This window comes from Megalobrama amblycephala, linkage group LG7 (assembly GCF_018812025.1).
Source record: "Megalobrama amblycephala isolate DHTTF-2021 linkage group LG7, ASM1881202v1, whole genome shotgun sequence".
NCBI lineage: Eukaryota > Metazoa > Chordata > Actinopteri > Cypriniformes > Xenocyprididae > Megalobrama > Megalobrama amblycephala.
This window is the reverse complement of record NC_063050.1, coordinates 44,338,580-44,358,069: the sequence shown is the minus strand read 5'-3', so window position 1 is coordinate 44,358,069 and position 19,490 is coordinate 44,338,580. Positions and strand designations below refer to the sequence as shown.

The 19,490-nt window shown below is 36.9% G+C and overlaps 2 protein-coding genes across 11 annotated transcripts in view; one reads left to right on the top strand and one right to left on the bottom strand.

Moving 5' to 3' along the window:
* The window catches only part of si:dkey-92j12.5 (multiple PDZ domain protein), a 58,066-nt gene extending 57,302 nt beyond the window's left edge, over window positions 1–764 (bottom strand). For 2 of the 7 annotated variants that reach the window (XM_048197668.1, XM_048197671.1), the window contains exon 1: window positions 388–762. The gene's annotated coding sequence lies outside the window, so the exon portion shown is untranslated. Of the gene's footprint in view, window positions 1–387 lie in introns of all 7 variants that reach the window. The other 5 variants (XM_048197672.1, XM_048197670.1, XM_048197676.1 and 2 more) reach the window with 4 other exon arrangements.
* A 2,430-nt stretch (window positions 765–3,194) lies between these two features.
* Window positions 3,195–19,490, top strand: part of adgrl3.1 (adhesion G protein-coupled receptor L3.1) — a 143,257-nt gene continuing 126,961 nt past the window's right edge. For 3 of the 4 annotated variants that reach the window (XM_048197667.1, XM_048197666.1, XM_048197665.1), the window contains exon 1: window positions 3,195–3,715. The gene's annotated coding sequence lies outside the window, so the exon portion shown is untranslated. The remainder of the gene's footprint in view (window positions 3,716–19,490) is intronic. The other variant, XM_048197664.1, reaches the window with a different exon arrangement.

Here is a 19,490-nt window from a genome sequence, read left to right as displayed (position 1 = left end):
ACCTCACAAATATATCACAAAAAAATCGTTAGTGTTTTCTCATTACTCTATTTAAACCTCATGGCGGACAAAAAAGAAAAAAGATGTAAACATAAGGTGATCAGTTCATCATACAATTGTACAAATAGCTCAAAAATGCATGATTGCGATTTTAAAACAAGTCCGTTAAAAGAGCATGTCATAGATAAGGGCAACAAGAGCAGTAGCCTATACTAAAATAAACCCGACAGCTAAAAATAGGTAAAATCAGCATGTTATGGTTCAGGTGTAACTGACAGGTGCGATGGCGTTTCTTGGATGTTTTATCGCTTGCTGTCTATCAGTCTTCATTCGTTACGTTCTCTGTGCCGCAAAGATCAATAAATGCTGATTTGTCTGCACATTTACCTTCAGATCAACAGGTCCCCCGCCGCTCGGCTTTCGCAGACGTCTCATCCGATGATCAAAAGCCCGGGGTCAGTTTTAAACATTTTCGAATATCGAAAGTCGCGTTAGAGCCATCCAACATTATTTAGACTGCCTAGGGTTTGCGTGAGTGATAACTGGCTGTCAGCGCGCATGTCCGCGATGCGCCTTTGATGCTCGTGAGTTTAATGTAAATGGATGTTCAGGCCTCTCCCCCCTCATTTAATGAAATAACACAGACATCAGCTCTTATTACTGCTGCTCACGCGAGACATTAATTAGTGTAGCCAATGTCCACAAATTAAAATTTACCAATGCGTTCTTTTATATCAGGCCTCACTAAAACCGATGGAAGCCAATATCAATACGTTAAAATCAAAGAATGAACTGGGTTTGAACTAATTATAAATATTAAATAACTGCAAGACCATTCCATGAAAATGTTCCTTTGTGTCCCTCATAGCCTATCTCAAACATATCAACGATGACTTTAATAACAATGTAAATATTCAGAAAGTATATCCCCTTATTATTATTTATTTATTTATTTTCACATTTTTGGCCTGTTTTAATTTTTTTTTCACATCAATCTACACTCCATACCCACATAATGACACAGACAAAACAGATTTGTGATAACTTTTACATAATTTATTAAAAAGACAAAACTGATATTGACATAAGGATATATATATATATATATATATATATATATATATATATATATATATATATATATATATATATATATTTTTTTTTTTAATAATCTTTTTTTATTCTTTTTATAAATTCTCTATGATACATTGTGTTTCCATATATATATATATATATATATATATATATATATATATATATATATATATATATATAGAAGTTTCGTCTGCTCACCAAGGCTACATTTATTTAATTAAAAATACAGTAAAAACAGTAATATTGTGAAATATTATTACAATTTAAAATAACTGTTTTCTATTTGAATATATTTCACAAAGTAATTTGGCAAGTGATGGCAAAGCTGAATTTTCAGCATCATTACTCCAGTCTTCAGTGTCACATGATCCTTCAGAAATCATTCTAATATGCTGATCTGCTGCTCAAGAAACATTTAATGTGTACAATTGTACAAAATATTTGTGTACAATATTCTTTTTCAGGATTATTTGATGAATAGAAAGTTCAAAAGAACAGTGTTTATCTGAAATCTAATCTTTTGTAACATTATAAATGTCTTTACTGCCACTTTTGATTGATTTAATGCATCCTTGCTGAATAAAAGTATTCATTTCTTTAATTTCTTTTCAAAAAAATAAAAATAAAAATTCTTACTGACCCCAAACTTTTGAACGGTAGTGTATAATGCTACAGAAGCTTTGTATTTCAGATAAATGCTGTTCTTTTGAACTTTCTATTCATCAAGGAATCCTGAAAAAAAAAGTACACAACTGTTTTCAACATTGAAATAATCATAAATGTTTCTTGAGCAGCAGATCAGCATATTAGAATGATTTCTGAAGGATCATGTGACACTGAAGACTGGAGTAACGATGCTGAAAATTCAGCTTTGCATCATAATAAAATTAATAAATTACTTTGTGAAATATATTCAAATAGAAAACAGTTATTTTAAATTGTAATAATATTTCACAATATTACTGTTTTTTACTGTATTTTTAATTAAATAAATGTAGCAGACGAAACTTCTTTTAAAAACATTAAAAATCTTAGTGGTTCCAAACTTTTGGACTGTACTGTATATATGGAAATACAAGCCAAATTTAGTATTTTATAACATCCTTTTATTTAAAATACTTTAAGTTGTGTCACCGGGTTATGCATCAACATGTTACCATCACAGCTCGTCCTTATTAAAATTATGTCAAAAAAATTCCATATATTTAAAAAAATATGAACGGATAAATAAAAATTCCATAAATAACCATCCTCCTTTCAGGATTATTGTAGAACAAATCAAGAACAAATGATTGTATAGTCTCTCTCTCTTTTAAAAAAAATAATCTTACATTTGTCAGTATGAAATGATTTAAAAAATGCTTAAATCTCAGATTTTGTACATTAGGCTGATTAATAAAAACAGCATATTTGTACAACTATCATCATTATATTTACTTTCTAAATGATATTTTATTAACAAAGTTCGGGAGGAGCACATTCAAATAACCTATCAAATCATAATGTCATTTCAGCCAGCTGTCAACAATCAGTAATCAATATATCTACCCAATCAGCATGAGTGGAGGCCTATATATAAACACAGTCTACTCACCCATATTCCTCGACAGTTTTTCAGCATCCCTCCACCACCCCGTCTCCTCACACTCACCTACTTTTCTAAATACAGGGGGAGTCTACTCATGGGTTCGGGCCAAATAACCGAGCTCGGAGCCCTGTCCTCGGACAGCACGCCAAATACGCATACCATTCATTCTGTCTGACTTATTTGTAAGTGTGAACTCGTGAAAAACACATAGTATAATTACCCCGAACAAGCACAAGACAATGGCTAAATGCCAAGTTGCCAACAACATTACTTTTTTTAGACTTTGCTGTATCTCAGCAGTTTACAGTTTAGTTTAAGATGACACAATGTAAATTATGACTCAAATGCATACTTTTAAGCTTTTAAAAGCTCAAGAAAACAAAACACATTTCAAAAAGGCACACAGCAACTATTTCGCTCAATGACAATGACCCCGCAGGTGGAAGGTCGACCCTTCACTGCTGTGCGCGCTCTCGGCCACCAGAGCGTGCTCAAGTCCTCCCGTCATCCCAGCTCCAGATTCACCGCCCCTCTCTTATCCTCCCTTTCTTTCCTTTTCCCTCCCACCCTCCATCCTTGAATCAAGCATCACTTTGCTTCCAAATTGGCTTGTCATTTTCTCTCGGCGCTCGTTCTCTAGCTGTCGGGTCGTGTGGACGATCTAGCGATGGACTGGCGCTGATCTCGCGGATTGTGCTGTCGCTGGACCCACTCTGCGCATTTTCCTCTTATTCCAGAAAAAAAACACTGATCGGGATACAACACAGGGCTCTGATTCCCCGTGTCCACCATAGATCCATTGGGTTTGGGGGACGAAGGATACTCGATATACTGATCCTCACCGTGGGTCTTCGGGAGGCTTCAAGCCTCATAAAGGCGCATCTGGGAACAGAAGCTCAAAACATCATCTGCGTGTTTTATTCACACACGGACACACTGTCACGGGAATTAAGGAGCATTCTGAGATCATACAGCCCGATGCTGTTGAGCACATCCGGAGCTGACTATTATTCCAGTGCTTTGTAAGATGCGGTAAGTCAATGCTTTTAAACGTGGTGACGTTATTCCTTAAGGACCAATAAATCAATAACCGATGGACGTTTGAATGGCAGCGGCAGCGAGATGCTGTAGTTTACACTCAGCAAACTCTCCATATCCTACAGCTGAATTATGTCGCGCGCGTGTGTGTGTGTGTGTGTGTGTGAGTGAGGGGCTTTGGACACAGGATGCTTTTTGCCGTGTGTCGTGCGTGGTGTTTTAATGGGCGTCGGTGCGCGCGCGCGCGTGTTTGAGTGTACAAGTCGCTGCCTTCAGCTCTTGACGTTACGAAGCGATAGCTTTAATTTGTTTATAACAGGCAGGATAGAGACATTGTGTCGCAAATGACATTATATATGACTGGGATATATTCATAGTATCAATATATTGTCAACGCCTCGTTCGACTTAGTGCCAGCGGACTATCTTTTTCTGTGTATAAATGCGTGTGTGTGTGTGTGTGTGTGTGTGTGTGTGTTTATAACAGGAGATGCGTTGGTATGAGAGAATCTAGAAGAAAAAGAGTAGAGCATCTTCAAAATAAACGGCCTGGAAAACATCAACAGCGATTCATGCAACTAAACACCCTCAGATCAGTTCAGGGATCATATGACCTTGATTCATTGACTAATAAAGACACATCTGCTATTCATGTCACCCTGATGTCATGAAAATTGCAGTACATGCTGGATCATCACATATATGGTACTGTGATCAATAATGGAGGATTGTTTGCCTTTTGTCAATATAGATTACTTAAATAATAACTGGAGTCAACTGACATAGATGTTAAGTGATAGTTTACCTCATGTGGATGACCCATTTTAGTAGGAAAATATCAGTCCCTGTGTTCCTCTGATTGCAGCGCATTCATCATTCATATCTGGCTTTGAATAGAAAAAACGGAGACAGGAAGAATGATGAACAGATTACTTTACAGGCAAGTTCACCCAGGTCCGATCAAAATCAAAGGCTTTTAAATTCACAACCAACATATCGGACCCTTTTTGTTGGGAGGATTTTGCATAATCTGTTTAGTGTAGCTTAATATAATTGTTCTATGATATAAAATTAGAGGTTTGATTCCAGGCTTGGCCCCCCCAGGCAAACTCAGAACTTAAATTTAGAATTATTAATCAGGTTTTCTAGTGTTCCATCAGAGGATTAGTTATGAGCAGACAGAAGTGAAAACATCACTTGAAAACATTTCCATTCCAAATCTACATTTAGCAAAAAGAGACACATTAAAGGGAATGTTCAGACAAAAAAAAGAAGAAAATTCTGTCATCATTTACTTACCCTTGTGTCGTTTCAAACCTGTATGACTTTCTTTCTTCGATGAAACACCAAAGGAGATGTTAGGAAGGATGACAGCCTTAGTTCGCTTTCATTTTATGGAAAAGAGATGCAGTAAAAGTGAGCGGTGACTGAGGCTGTCAGTCCCTTACATTGTGCACAACATCTCCTTTTGTGTTCCACAGAAGAAAGTTAAACAGTTTTGGAACAACATGAGAGTGCGTAAATGATGACAGAATTAGCATTTTTAGGTGAACTGTCCCGTTAGGTTTGATTTTGCTGCATTTTGTTGAATTATGTGAAGACACTTGCAATTTCCTTACTAGCTTTTCAACCAGCAGGAAACAGATGACTTATTTTAATAGTTGAACATTTGATACTAGTGTGTGACTTTAAATACAAGATAACAGGTCAGTTTAATATAAACCTTTGCTGATGCCACTGAAAGACAATCAGAGTGTTAATTTGCGAAGCTTGTGAGAATAGCCATGTGTTGGTGTTAGCGGGTTTCTTTGTATAAATTGGACAATTTTAGATTCGTGTGAGATTCTGTTTTCCGTCAAGATGTTCCCTCTGTTCTCTTGATTTGTCAGTGGGTGGTGTGCTGAATTTCGTGAGAGTTCACACGCAGGGTGGAGCTGTATTTTTCAGATTGGCTTTTTTGGTTTGGTCTGTTTGCTTTGATGGGGGTGTTTTGTTTTTCCACTCTTAGTATCTTAAAGCAGAAGTGTGTCATTTCTGCACCACTAACATAACCAAATGGAATTACAAAAATAATGATTGTTTTCAAATAGATTGCAGTAACACCACCCATCCACTCTTGGTCGGCTAAACAGAGTCACACTTGTAGCTTAAATAATGTGTATATGGTGTTTTCGTGACGTTCATATAACAAAGGAAAAATAATCTTAAATGGATTCACCCAAAAATTCTGTCATCATTTACCCACCCTCATGTCTTTCCAAATCTGTATGACTTTCTTTCTTCTGTGGAACTTAAAAGAAGATATTTTGAGAAATGTTTTTTTTTTTTTTTTTTTATGATAGAAGTCAAAAAAGTTATTGTATGTGCTCAAAAAGAAAAAATAACCAGTCTGTTCTTAGGTGCGTATATCAAAAAAAGTTCTATCAACCAAATAGCCAAATTTGACCACATACTAAAAAACATACAATTAGACCAAAGCAAGGGTCTATCAAAAAATTTTATTTTAATTTAACATCTGTAAAGTAACATCTGCACTTAAAGTAATATTTTTGCTTTGGTCTAATTGTATGTTTTCAGTGTGTGGACAATTCTGTCTATTTGGTATATAATGGAAGTCAATGGTGACATTCTTCTGTTCTGCAGAAGAAAGAAAGTTAAAACAGGGTTGAAACTTGGAAAACATAAGAGTGAGTATATAATGACAGAATTATCTTTTTTGGGTGAACTATCCTTTTAAAACATCTAATAAAACTGGACGTAATGGAAATAATTTTTAATAAAATAAAATGGTTAGCTGGGTTTGTGTTTGTTGGTATATGTTTTGAATGTCACAGCATGGGTCAAAGTGTAATTTGCAACACTCACTCATTATCAAACACGGGCCAGTGGGACACATGCTCCGACAGATGCTTTCATCATCAAAGGGCGACAAACACAGCATGCAGGATGCCTCTTGCTTTGTGTTATGAGTTTGATTGCTCTATACACAAAAGCAGTGTTTTGTGGCTGCATCCTGATGTCATAGTTCCCCGAATGAGAGTCCATGTGCGCATTCACAACCGTTTGAATATAAAACAAATTAAATGCAGTTCATTAAAATGTTATAGAACCATGTATGATTTGATGTGTAGCAGCTGCTCAAACCACACCGAGTGCATGTGTTTGCAGCAAATGAAGTAGTCGTGTTCTAGAGAGTGCTCCTCTTCTCATTCTTTGAATGTCCTTCAAATTAAAATAGTGATTCGCATGAATAATACAGCTTTCTCATCTCGATCTCTTTCTCTCTCTCTCTCTCTCTCTCTCTCTCTCTCTCTTTCACTTACAAATTCATCCATTTTTATACACACTCAGGGCAGGAACCGAGAGCTGCTGAGTGTGTACAGGCCATCTTTTAAAGTGGGAAGTGTGTGTGTGTTAGATGATTGAATAAGGAGGTCACCAAACAATGACGATGGGATTTGGAAAGATCTTCTGAAGGACTTTGATTATTTCAGTCCCAACAGGAAATTGAGAGCAATGATCCCATGTGTGTAAGTGTGTTTATGGTTTTATTTTCATCCATTTGCGAGGTTAAAAGGTTTTTAGTTGCCTGTAGTGTTGAGAAATGTATTGTGGAGTAGTGTCACAAGTGTGTTAGAAAAAGAGGAAAAGTATATATACGTTAAGAATGACTAGCAACCGACTAGTGATGCTGACTTGTTCATCCTGACATTTTTTTTTAGTTTAACTTTTTTGCATTGTTTTTAAAGGGGATGACTTAAAGGGTTAGTTCACCCAAAAATGAAATATTTGTCATTAATTACTCACATCGTTCCAAACATTGTTTCGTTCATCTTCGGAACATAAAGTAGGATGTTTTTGATGAAATCCGAGAGCTTTCTATCCCACCATAGACTTTAACGCAATAACCACTTTCAAGGCCCAGAAAGTCAGAAAAGACATTGTTAAAATAGTCCATGTGACTACAGTGGTTCAACCTTAATTTTATGAAGCAACGAGAATACATTTGTGCACAAAAAACAAACAAATAAACAAAAATAATGACTTTATTCAACAATTTATTCTCTTCTGAGGAAGTTAAATGCAGCGTAATTCAGTCTAATAACTGCAATATTAAACATAACATATTAAACTACAAATACTAAACCAACAAAAAACATACATACATATGTAAGAAATAATTATAAAAATTATAAGACTGTTACCACACAATACAAATATTTAAGCCAAAAAATATGTATCAATGCAACTTTCATGAAGTAAAATCACCATTTTTTCCTTCCGCCGGAAAAAATAGTCCCTGACCGTGAACAGCAATAGAAGTTACATTATTAAGCCATTAGATGGCGGCAAAGACTGTCTTTATGAATGTGTCAGACGGTAGCGAAGACTTTTACATTGAAAAGACTGAATTGTTGTGAACACGGAACAAGACACAATTGACAAATGCTTTGACTAGTGCTGTCAGTCATGGGAAAAACTCTTAACTGTTAAAAGGACAAGATAATGCATCAGACATTTAAACAGATGTTTTATTATGAACATAGGACTGATCTGAAGGAAAATGCTAAATCTGAATGCAGGTAATAAACTCGCTCACTCAATCTCTTTCTCACAATACTCTTCTACATAATACAGTAAGCTTCAATGAACAATATCAACTGAGAACATGCAGTTTATGTTGCTAAGAGTGGTTGCTAAGGGTGTTGTGTAGTGATACACAGAACCGTTGGGTGAAGCGGCCAGTCATAGCCATGTTTTATTGTGAATAAAACACAATCAGAATCAAGGACAGGAACTAACCATTTTATAAACACATATATGACATGAGAACAGAAGAACATTTAAATAAGTAAAACTAAGAAAACAAAGAAAAATAAATAAATAAATAATAATAGCGTGGTATATACCTCTGGAACAGAAGACTTGTGTACAGATTTGTGCATTATGTATAGTACATACAGCTGGATGAATAAAATATGTAAATGTATTTATTTACACAACTAATTCTTAATTATTAATTAATTAATTACAAGTACTAAGAGTGAATACTAAAAAAAAACAGGGGTAATTGTTAGCTGTTTAAGCCGGAGATGGCATGGGGGGAAAATAACCAGTTAGTAACTGCATTGATTTCTCAGTGTTTGATTTACTAAAAAAACCCAACTCATTAGAGTCATTGTATAAAAAACATACCGCTGTATGTTCATGATTCACTGAAAAGAAATGAAGAATTTGTTCTGTAATTCGACTACACTGGTCGTGCTGTTTTCAAAATGCTATGTCAAGTTAAAAACACTTTGGAAATGCTTTTCAAGACATCCTGTGTGAATGCCAAAGAAATGTATTTGTTCGGAGTCTGGTAGACCCTAATTATAGAGCGTTTTTGAAAAACCGCCTTGTCGTTCAGACAACCCACCAACTCGGTTTTGAAAATATGCTGTTTTGCGCATCCTTATGTGTGTGTGTAATGTGTGATTTCTTTCATGTATGCCCACGCTTACATGTTCAGAGCATGCTCTGAGTCACAGTGTGTGATGGCAAGTGCTTCAAGCAAAAGTCAGAACAAAAATAGTGATGATGATGTCATCAAACACAGCTTTCTCACCATGATGTGTCTAACCATGTTTTATTGGGAGTCCCACAATCCCATGAACCACCGCAGCATGACAAGACAAACATAGCCCTGTCGATCCTTGGGATTGTCAGAAACCTGTTATGCAAAACATCTTCAGCACCATATTAGAAATAAAATATATATTAATTGTCTGCATTGCATATTTTGTCTGCATTGCATGAATCATTGACCATTTGTCTGCATATTAAACAAATACTGCCCAGTTTGCTCTAATTGTGACTTAATATATCGCTCATTCCAACTACTATAAGCAATTTATTAGACTTTAATAAGCTGATTAGCACCTGATAAAACGACAAAAACTGTCGGTAACGACTGAACAGGCAATAAAGGCTTTAGAGATGTAGTAGAGAGGCACACCTGTGGAAAGTTAGATTGTTGTGGCATAGATTTGCATGAATGGAAGATTTGCATGTAAAATTTGTTCATTATCATCATGCTTCCTTTAATGCGTTGTCGTTTTGCACAGTGAAACCGTTGTGAGAAATGACTCATGCATTATGCCCTTGCCCACAGCTTAAGAGACCATGGTTATATCATTTTGCAGACAACAAAAGTAGAGATATAGATTTAATGCAATTATATTTCAGTGCATTTAAGCATTTTTGTCCAGTTAAACATTAGGCACACTTTTTATCAGTTTGTGCATTCATCGAACCCACAAACTTGACAGCAAAAGATAAGTTAATGGTGTTATAAATCAAAAGTACCAAACATTTTTCTACAACTGTTTTACATGCAAGTCTCCATCCAAGTGTAGATCAGCATGACATTAATGTTAAATCCTTATGTCTAGCGGTCTCTCAGACTGCCTTCAGGTCTGCTGTAGTGACAGATTCAGGGAGAGTAAAGCAGCCTCTGAGATAAAGCAGCTCTGTGATTGATTGATCACCCTGAAGTTTGATTGCTCCTTGGATCGATTGCTCCTGGTTGCGTTGGCACCATTCATTGTTGAAGTCAATGGCAGGAATTTTTTCTTGATCAGTAATGAATGGCACAGGAAACTTAAACCTCCAGTTGTTTCCTGTTTCAGCTTTTGGACAATGTGAGCTATTTCAAGAGTGAAAAAATAACTCAAAATGTTTAGCTTAGCAATGGGTGCTTTTTGTCCAGTGTGCTCTTGATTGGTGTGGGGTATTTTTTTCTAAACATTTATTGTTCATTCACTGCTAAACAATTTATGCCAGGCATCTGCCCCCTGTGGGGATTTACCTTATAGTCTGGTGACAATTTAAAGGGATAGTGCACCCAAAAAAGAAATTCTGTCATTCATTTATTATTCACATGTCATTCCAATCCTGCCCAATTTTCTTTCTTTCTTTCTTTCTTTCTTTCTTTCTTTCTTTCTTTCTTTCTTTCTTTCTTTCTTTCGATAAAAATATTTAGGCCTAAATTTAGGATTTATGTTGAACTGCATATAAAATTTCCATCCATTTAGATTGCAGTTTTGACATAAATTAATAAACTTAATGTCACGCATATTTGTCAGTCTTGCAAGATTTACAAGATTTTTGTAATATTAATAAACTGAATGTGTTTTAAATACACAATAACCAGGTTTATATATTTATCATCAATTAACTGAATATTGCTTGCTCCCCAGCTAGCCATATTTTAACCATGTTGAAACTTTTTAAAGGCACAATATGTAAGATTTTTGGATTAAAATATCTGCTAGAACAGTGTTATATATATTGTTGACTTGTGTGCTTACATTATCCAAGATGATTCCAAGAATGTTTAAATCCAGAGAAATAAGCTAATTTAACCAGGACACAGATTGCGCTTTACCCTCGATTTCCGGTTTTATTTCGTATAAACCATGGAAACACAGATGCTTTAATATATTATATGTTTTATTAGACATATGAGCAACTGTTTAAATACATTTATCAATAGCAAACGAATCATTGTTATAAAGCTCAACACATTTAGTCTTATTGTTTGAATCTCGTTTTCTTGATTTTCAATGTTTGTACCGTGCCTCAGAGAAAAACACTGTTTTGTCAAGTGGCTAACATAGCATAATCAGACACAGCTTTACTTTTAGTAACAGTAATACAGAATTTTCTCCGTCATACAATATGTTTTAAAATTAATAAAAATGCATGCCATTTAGCAACACAAGCCGTCCGGCATTTATTAATATGATATTGTAATATCGATCAAGCTTACTGCAGTGTCCAACAAGTGTCTCATAGCAGCTGCCAAGCGAACACACAGAGAAACGTTATAACATAATTTTCAACACACTCAAATGTATCTAAAATGATAAACAGTGCTACGTTACCCCATACACACTTGACTGAAAGAAGCAGAAGCGGCGACTGTGGCATAATAAAAGTTTCACTGCTCTCCAGCTGTGTGTCTCTCATTAGCAATCACTCCAGCAGCCTCGTTCAGCTCCCACAGCACTCGGCCCTTCTATGCTTCATACTATAGTAACATCTCCTATGATTCCACTCTCAATCTGGGTGTCATCAAGCTACGCCTTTGTTTTGAATAGCGGCAAAAAATGACACATTGTGCCTTTAACTGAATAAATGTAATTGTTTTCACAATTAACAGATTTATGCATTTTAAACATTTGAATAAATGCATTTAGCAAAATATGATTATTTAAATAGATGCAAATAGTTAATATGAATAATCTATGCCATGATTTTTTGAGTGCAGAAATCTTCTCTTTTTCTTACCTGTATTATTTATGTATGACTAACAAGTATGAATCACAAATATATGCAATTGAATTACATAAATCTTAAAGGTGCCCAAGAATGCTTTTTCACAAGATGTAATATAAGTCTAAGGTGTCCCCTGAATGTGTCTGTGAAGTTTCAGCTCAAAATACCCCATAGATTTTTTTAAATTAATTTTTTTAACTGCCTATTTTGGGCCATCATTAACTATGCACTGATTTTTTCAGCGCGCCGCCCCTTTAATTCGCGTGCTCCCTGCCACACGAGCTCTCGATTATATTACAGCACATTTACAAAGTTCACACAGCTAATATAACCCTCAAATGGATCTTTACAAGATGTTCGTCATGCATGCTGTGTGCATGCTTCGAATTATGTGAGTAAAGTATTTATTTTGATGTTTATATTTGATTCTCTATGAGTTTGAGGCTGTGCTCCGTGGCTAACGGCTAATGCTACACTGTTGGAGAGATTTATAAAGAATGAAGTTGTGTTTATGAATTATACAGACTGCAAGTGTTTAAAAATGAAAATAGCAACGGCTCTTGTCTCCGTGAATTCAGTAAGAAACAATGGTAACTTTAACCTCATTTAACAGTACATTAGCAACATGCTAACAAAACATTTAGATAGACAATTTACAAATATCACTAAAAATATCATGCTATCATGGATCATGTCAGTTATTATTGCTCCATCTGCCATTTTCGCTGTTGTTCTTGCTTACCTAGTCTGTTGATTCACCTGTGCAGATCCAGACGTTACTGGCTGCCCTTGTCTAACGCCTTTCATAATGTTGGGAACATGGGCTGGCATATGCAAATATTGGGGCGTACACCCCGACTGTTACGTAACAGTCGGTGTTATGTTGAGATCCGCGTGTTTTCCGGAAGTCTTTTAAACAAATGAGATTTACATAAGAAAGAGAAAGCAATGGAGTTTGAAACTCAATGTATGTCTTTTCCATGTACTGAACTCTTGTTATTCAACTATGCCAAGGTAAATTCAAATTTTGAATCTAGGGCACCTTTAAATTTAGGCCAAAATATTTTTTTGTGTTGCTGCTTTCTAGCTTTCTTCAAAAACTAAAGGAGATATTGTGACAAATGCTCTTTTCCATACAATGAAAGTAAATGGGGAGCAGAGTGACCATTGTGTAGATTCAAATACAGCATATCAAAACTCATCGCACTGGGTTTGACGTTAATGATGTTGAATGCCTTAAGGAACCAGGTTTGAATATGCAAATGAGATGTGCTGCACTGTAAGTGAGACTCTTATGGTTCTTTAGAGCTCAGCTCCTGTCTCCATTCACTTTTTATTGTAAAAACTTTATGAACATTTACCTTAATTGTGTTCTATGGAAAAAAAGTTGAGTTTGGAGTTTTTTTGGATCCTTTTCCTAAACATCATGCTCATATGTAAACTTCATTTTTTGGAATTATCTGGAAGTCTTAAATTATCTTAAAGTAACTGAACTAGTGACAGATCTTTTGTTATTGTATTGTGAAGTACTTATGGTATTTTGATTAATATTACAAGGTCAAACAAAATAAATAAATAAATAAATAAATAAATAAACATATACATGGATTAATAATTCTGAATAAAAAAAATAGATTTCATGTCAGCATTAGAACACTTTTCAAGCAGCAAACCATCTTCAAACTGTCAAATGCGATCAACTACTTTTTTCAAAATCTCTATTTTGAGCACTTGAAATTTGATTAGAATCACAGAGACATTTAGAAAGAGCATATGTGAACTTGTGCATTGATGTGAGGTGAGTGACAGTGGGTGGTATATAAAGTGATGTTGTTAATTTAAACGTCACTAAGCAGTGGATTTGGCTGTCCTTAGAGACCAGCTTACTGGGAGGTACCAACTCTGTCTGTCATATTCCTTCTCTCTCTCTCCGTGTGTCTCTCTCTCATGCTCTCTGTGCTTTTTTCTCTTTGTGGTAGCCATCTGTTATCCTTGTGTTTGAATCTTAAATAACTGCTGCTCTTCTGGAATATTCCCCACATGGATAAAGCCTCCTGCATAGTTTTCTACATACAGGGAATGAAAAAAAACACAAGAGAGTGAGAGAGCGTCCATTACATTGTTTTATTGAGCCGCAGAGAAATGGAAAAGAGGAATCTGCTGGGCTGAGAGATTCATCCTCATCCAGCTTTTTGCCTAATTAGCCATTAAACCAGTGAATGAGAAATATGCTCTTCCAGTGCGTGTGCCCCTGTTCACTCCTATGATATGTTGTTTTTGGCCTCCATTAACAGTTCATCGTCATTGCTCACATCTATAGTACAGTGTTATATTGCTTGTGGGACATGAGATTTCACCAAAGAATTTTTTTTTTTTTTTGGTCAAATACACCATTGAGGGTCTGCCATCAAAACGTGTATTCTGTGACCTCCTGTTAAAATGGTCAAGTATGATTTGTAAGAGTGTACGTCATGAAGAAAAGTAATTTTTTTTAATCTACCTACAACACACATGGAAATGTACTTTTGTAATAATGTTAATTTCATATGGTTTTGAGAAACTTTTATCCCATTTGTAAACCTGTTAACCTGCATAAGGAATTCAGCGTTCTGAAGTGTTCTTTGTTTACAAAGTTGCAAAAATGTAAAAAAAAAATTAAATAAATATATATATATGTGTGTATATATATATATATATATATATATATATATATATATATATATACATATAAATATTTAAAGGAACACTCCATTTTTTTGAAAATAGGCTCATTTTCCAACTCCCCTAGAGTTAAACAGTTGAGTTTTACAGTTTTTGAATCCATTCAGCCGATCTCCGGGTCTGGCGGTAGCACTTTTAGCATAGCTTAGCATAGTTCATTGAATCTGATTAGACCGTTAGCATCTCGTTCAAAAATAACCAAAGAGTTTTGATATTTTTCCTATTTAAAACTAGCCTGGATGCCAGCCGAACTTAGCCCCGCCCACAACATTTTGAGGTCGGGGAGTTCGGTCTGGACTTGATCCGTAGAGAAGTAATTATGCCCGAACAGAAACTGTTCGGACCAATCACATTGTCAGGGCGATGATTGACAGATTATCACCAGAAACGTAATCAGCCACGTCATCAAAGAGCGCTTGGGGAGTTTGATTGACAAGCGATCTAACCAATCAGAACGCCGCATCCGCTATTTTGTCCGACAAAGCAGTCAGGAGTTAGAAGATTAACATCGGTGGAGTTAAACTTGAAAAATTGTGCATATTGACGTCTTTCCGCGTTTGAAACAACATTCATTCTCATGTTTATTTGATGCTATAAATGGACTAGTAGGAAGAGATGATCGGTTCACGAGCCTCTTGAGCTGAGGCGCTACAGCAATCTGTCACGATCATGGTCACAACACATTAAAGAGCCACAAAACGGTTTTTATTAACTACACAGTTTGTTAAAGCTGGGGCTCTGTTTAATATCATAAGTAACCTGTCCTGTCTTGTCTGTCGACGTGTTGTCAGTTTCCGCTTTGCTCCGCAATGTATTTTCCACTCTGTGTGGCGTGACAGCGCCACGGCTTGTCGGACAAAGCAACAGTAACTAAGGGGGGCGAGTCTTGCGAAAGGTCAGTTAGTTTACAACAATGATGGCTGTTGTTGAAGAACTGAGATGTGTAGATTCCGCCATCGCGTCCGTTATAGAAAATATCGACAGCGCATTAATTTTAAAAGAGGAACAGAGGACCGCGATCAAGGCATTTGTCGATGGGAAAGATGTCTTTGCCGTCCTTCCTACGGGATTCGGCAAAAGTTTGATTTATCAGCTGGCCCCGATGGTCGCTAAGAAGAGTTCTGTTGACAACTATGCGTCGCTCAACATACGTCACTTACTCTGTAGCTCTGATTGGTTGTAGGTCTATCCAATTGAGGTCTTTCCTGGATCGGTTGAAATACGCCCCCATAATCAAAGCCCAATGGAGCAGTATCAGACTCATATTCGAACTAGAATTGAGTATGACCACGTCAGGCTAATTTAAAACTTGACTTGTAGTTACATCGTGTACTAAGACCGACGGAAAATGAAAAGTTGCGATTTTCTAGGCCGATATGGCTAGGAATTATGCTCTCATTCCGCCGTAATAATCAAGGAACTTTGCAAGGAACTTTCATTTTCCGTCGGTCTTAGTACACGATGTAACTACAGAAGAGTCAAGTTTTAAATAGGAAAAATATCAAAACTCTTTGGTCATTTTTGAGCGAGATGCTAACGGTCTAATCAGATTCAATGAACTAAAAGTGCTACCGCCAGACCCGGAGATTGGCTGAATGGATTTGAAAATGGTAAAACTCAACTGTTTAACTCTAGGAGAGTTGGAAAATGAGCCTGTTTTCAAAAAAAGTGGAGTGTTTCTTTAACGCCTCGTGATTAAACAAAGGGCGCCAATGTGAGTGTGCACACCGACGTGAAAAACGGCAGGCGTAAAAGCGTTGTTTTTTGAAAAATGCCTTTTTTTTTTTTGAAAAACGCCTGTTTATTTATTTTTTTTGGTTTGACGTGCTGCGTTAAAAACTAGCCGCATCGCCAGTGAAAATCGCTTGGGTATGAACACCAAAAACATCTAGAAAAACGCTGGCGATAAGTGCGCGCGATATTCGTCCAGGTGTGTACGAGGCTAGACTCTTAATTTTTTGAGAGCTTCGACTTGTACCATGTGACTGCTGTACCACGCGACCAATGCAGATTTATTTTGGAGTTAATAGCACAAGAGAAACTTATAACTCCACATCCGAGGATATGAACAGCTCCAAGTAGCTACATCGTCACGTGTTCCTCTCCCTATTATCCTAATCTTTGGTGTAAAATCTGTTTGTGTGTGTCTGTGTTATAGACTGTAAAAAAAGATGGACAACGTGTTTCCGCTTCCTTCCACTGTAGAAAAATGAAGCCAAAATATCCTAGAAACGGTCGTTGACGATTACGTCATTTAGAGCCTGAGTCCGCTCAGTGGTGATCTTGAGGTGGAGCCGTGGCATCAAGGTCCCGCCCACACTTCCGCTCCCGCAAATACAGCTGTCAATCATGACATTACACACTGTTTTTATAGCATCAAAAAATGTAATCCAAACTTTTTGGAAAAAAACGAACACTTGAACATATGTCTGCATGATGAGAACTACCAAAAATGACAGAAACCATCTTTTGAAAAAAAATATTTGAAGTGTAATTGGATTTTTTTTAGTTTGGCTCCATTCTAGGAGAGGGCAGTGTTTATAACCTATACTGCAGCCAGCCACCAGGGGGCTTCACTTTTCAGTATGTGAGCAGCACACTTGGTCTATGTGTAGTGCATTGAAGGTCAGATATTATGTGTGACATAATGAAGCAGTGAAATCAAGGTGTCTTGGCCTTATCGTCACTGTTACACACAGCTGACTGGTTACCAATGGACCAACACCCCCATTAGTTCTGCCATGTCAGGGATGTGTGCGTGTGTGCGTGTATGAATGTGTGTCACATTTATGCTGTTTCCAGGATATGACTCTTTAATTTTACGCATGAGGGAACTGGATGCACCGCTGTAGCGTATATCATCAGCACACACGGACACACGACAAGTAACATTAACTTATATCCTGTGGCTGACACAGTTCAGCCTGATTTATTTAAGTCTGGCTCAGGTTTAGTCTCTCTGTGGCAAGTAACTCAGGTTGATATGTAGAGTTCATTCTGTTGGGATTATTGCAAAGCTCCTGAAGAACAGTTTCCAAATTGCAGATTCCCAGATCAAGTGCTTTTTTCCAATGGTGTCCATTTTGGATCCAAAAAGAGACGCAATAATTTTCTCCCGTTATGATCCTGTACTGCTTGTTTTCATCTCTATATTATGTCTCTCTCTCTCATGGCTGTCATTCCTCCTCTCCTTTTCTCTCCTCTCCTCTCTTCTCGGACAAAGCACAGTCTTTCTCCTCCGCAATCTCTTCTTGTTATTGCCTGAAGCTGCTGTAGCATTTTGCTTTCTCTCTCTCTCTCTTTCTCTCTCTCTCTCTTTCTATGCGCATTGAGCCATGTCCATGATGCTCATTGCCTCTAGTCCCGTAATACAGCCAATTACAGCAGGAAATAGAGAGAGAGTTAGAAACAGAACGAGAAATACGACCACCCATCGTGAGAGAGAGCGACGAGAGGATAAACGGATGGGAATAGGACATATTCTATGTTATTTTGTCAGAATGAGGGCTTGATTATCATAAACTGGGTGTAAGGGATGTTTGGGCGGCAGCGATGCAATTCACCTTATAATGGTGGAGCATGATAATGATGATCTCTCCCGCCCCCTTTCCCTGTGCTTCCTGTCACGGATGGTACTGTCAACATGCGTGCATATAAGACCAACCACACATACTCGTTTTCTCCTGCTCCTCTTGAGCTTTAAGGGAAAAAAATATATAAATAATAGACAGAATGAGTGACAGAGAAAGAAAAATGTATAACGATTGATAACGCTATGAGCAGAAAGACAACAATATTTTTTGTTAGAATGGCATTCAAGAAGTGGAGCCTTATTCATCACTGTCTTCTGAACACATGCGCACAGACGCCCGCATTTTAAAGCCATTACACACTGAAAGACGCCATTAAACAAAAGCTCTGTGGATTGTTATAAAGCCGAATTGCTCTTCAGATGTCTGTGTGTGTGTGTGTGTATAATAACCGAGTTGGCTCTAAAGACTATTGAACGAACAACAAATGGATGTCTTCCTAAGTGACCGGGAAGGTAGTTGTGCGGTTATGTGAAGTGTTCTAAAAAAACCTTGAATCAGCATCCGCCCACGTTCAGCGCAGTGTTTTACAATGACTTGACCCGCAGGCTTTCATGTTTCCACGTTTCCTCCCTGTGGGGTGGTGGAGGGATAATAGTTAAAGATCAGAGCTGGTAACAAAAGATTGCAGGTTCAATCCTGGGAATTAGTGACACAGGGAAGAAAAGTTAGAGAGATCGCAGACCTGCTCTATTAGCGCAGTGCCCTTGAGCGAGACAATTCACGCTGGACCGCTCAAGGGAGAATGGCTCTGCAATTAGTGCTCTGCTAAAACTACATATTTTCACAATCGACTAGTCTGTTGCCTGAATGACTAGGAGTCTTAAGGAAGCCCTGTATAATAAGGCTGGTTTCAGTTTCACCTGACCCAGATCTAATGTGGGCATTTATATAAGATGCATTCCTGCGTTTAAAAACAGTTCAACAGAGTGCAAAATGGAGCAGAATGCTGTAGACTTTTTTGAAAGTCTGACTATTTTTAACAAAGAAATGAGTTGTGTTTCGATTTACATGGTCCCTATGCAGTGTTCTCTTCTCCCTATTCCCTGAGAATGGGATATCAGTTGAAGTTCACTTGACTTGACAAATGTGTTCGTTCTGAACACTCTACAACATCATCAGGCACAGATTAAAATT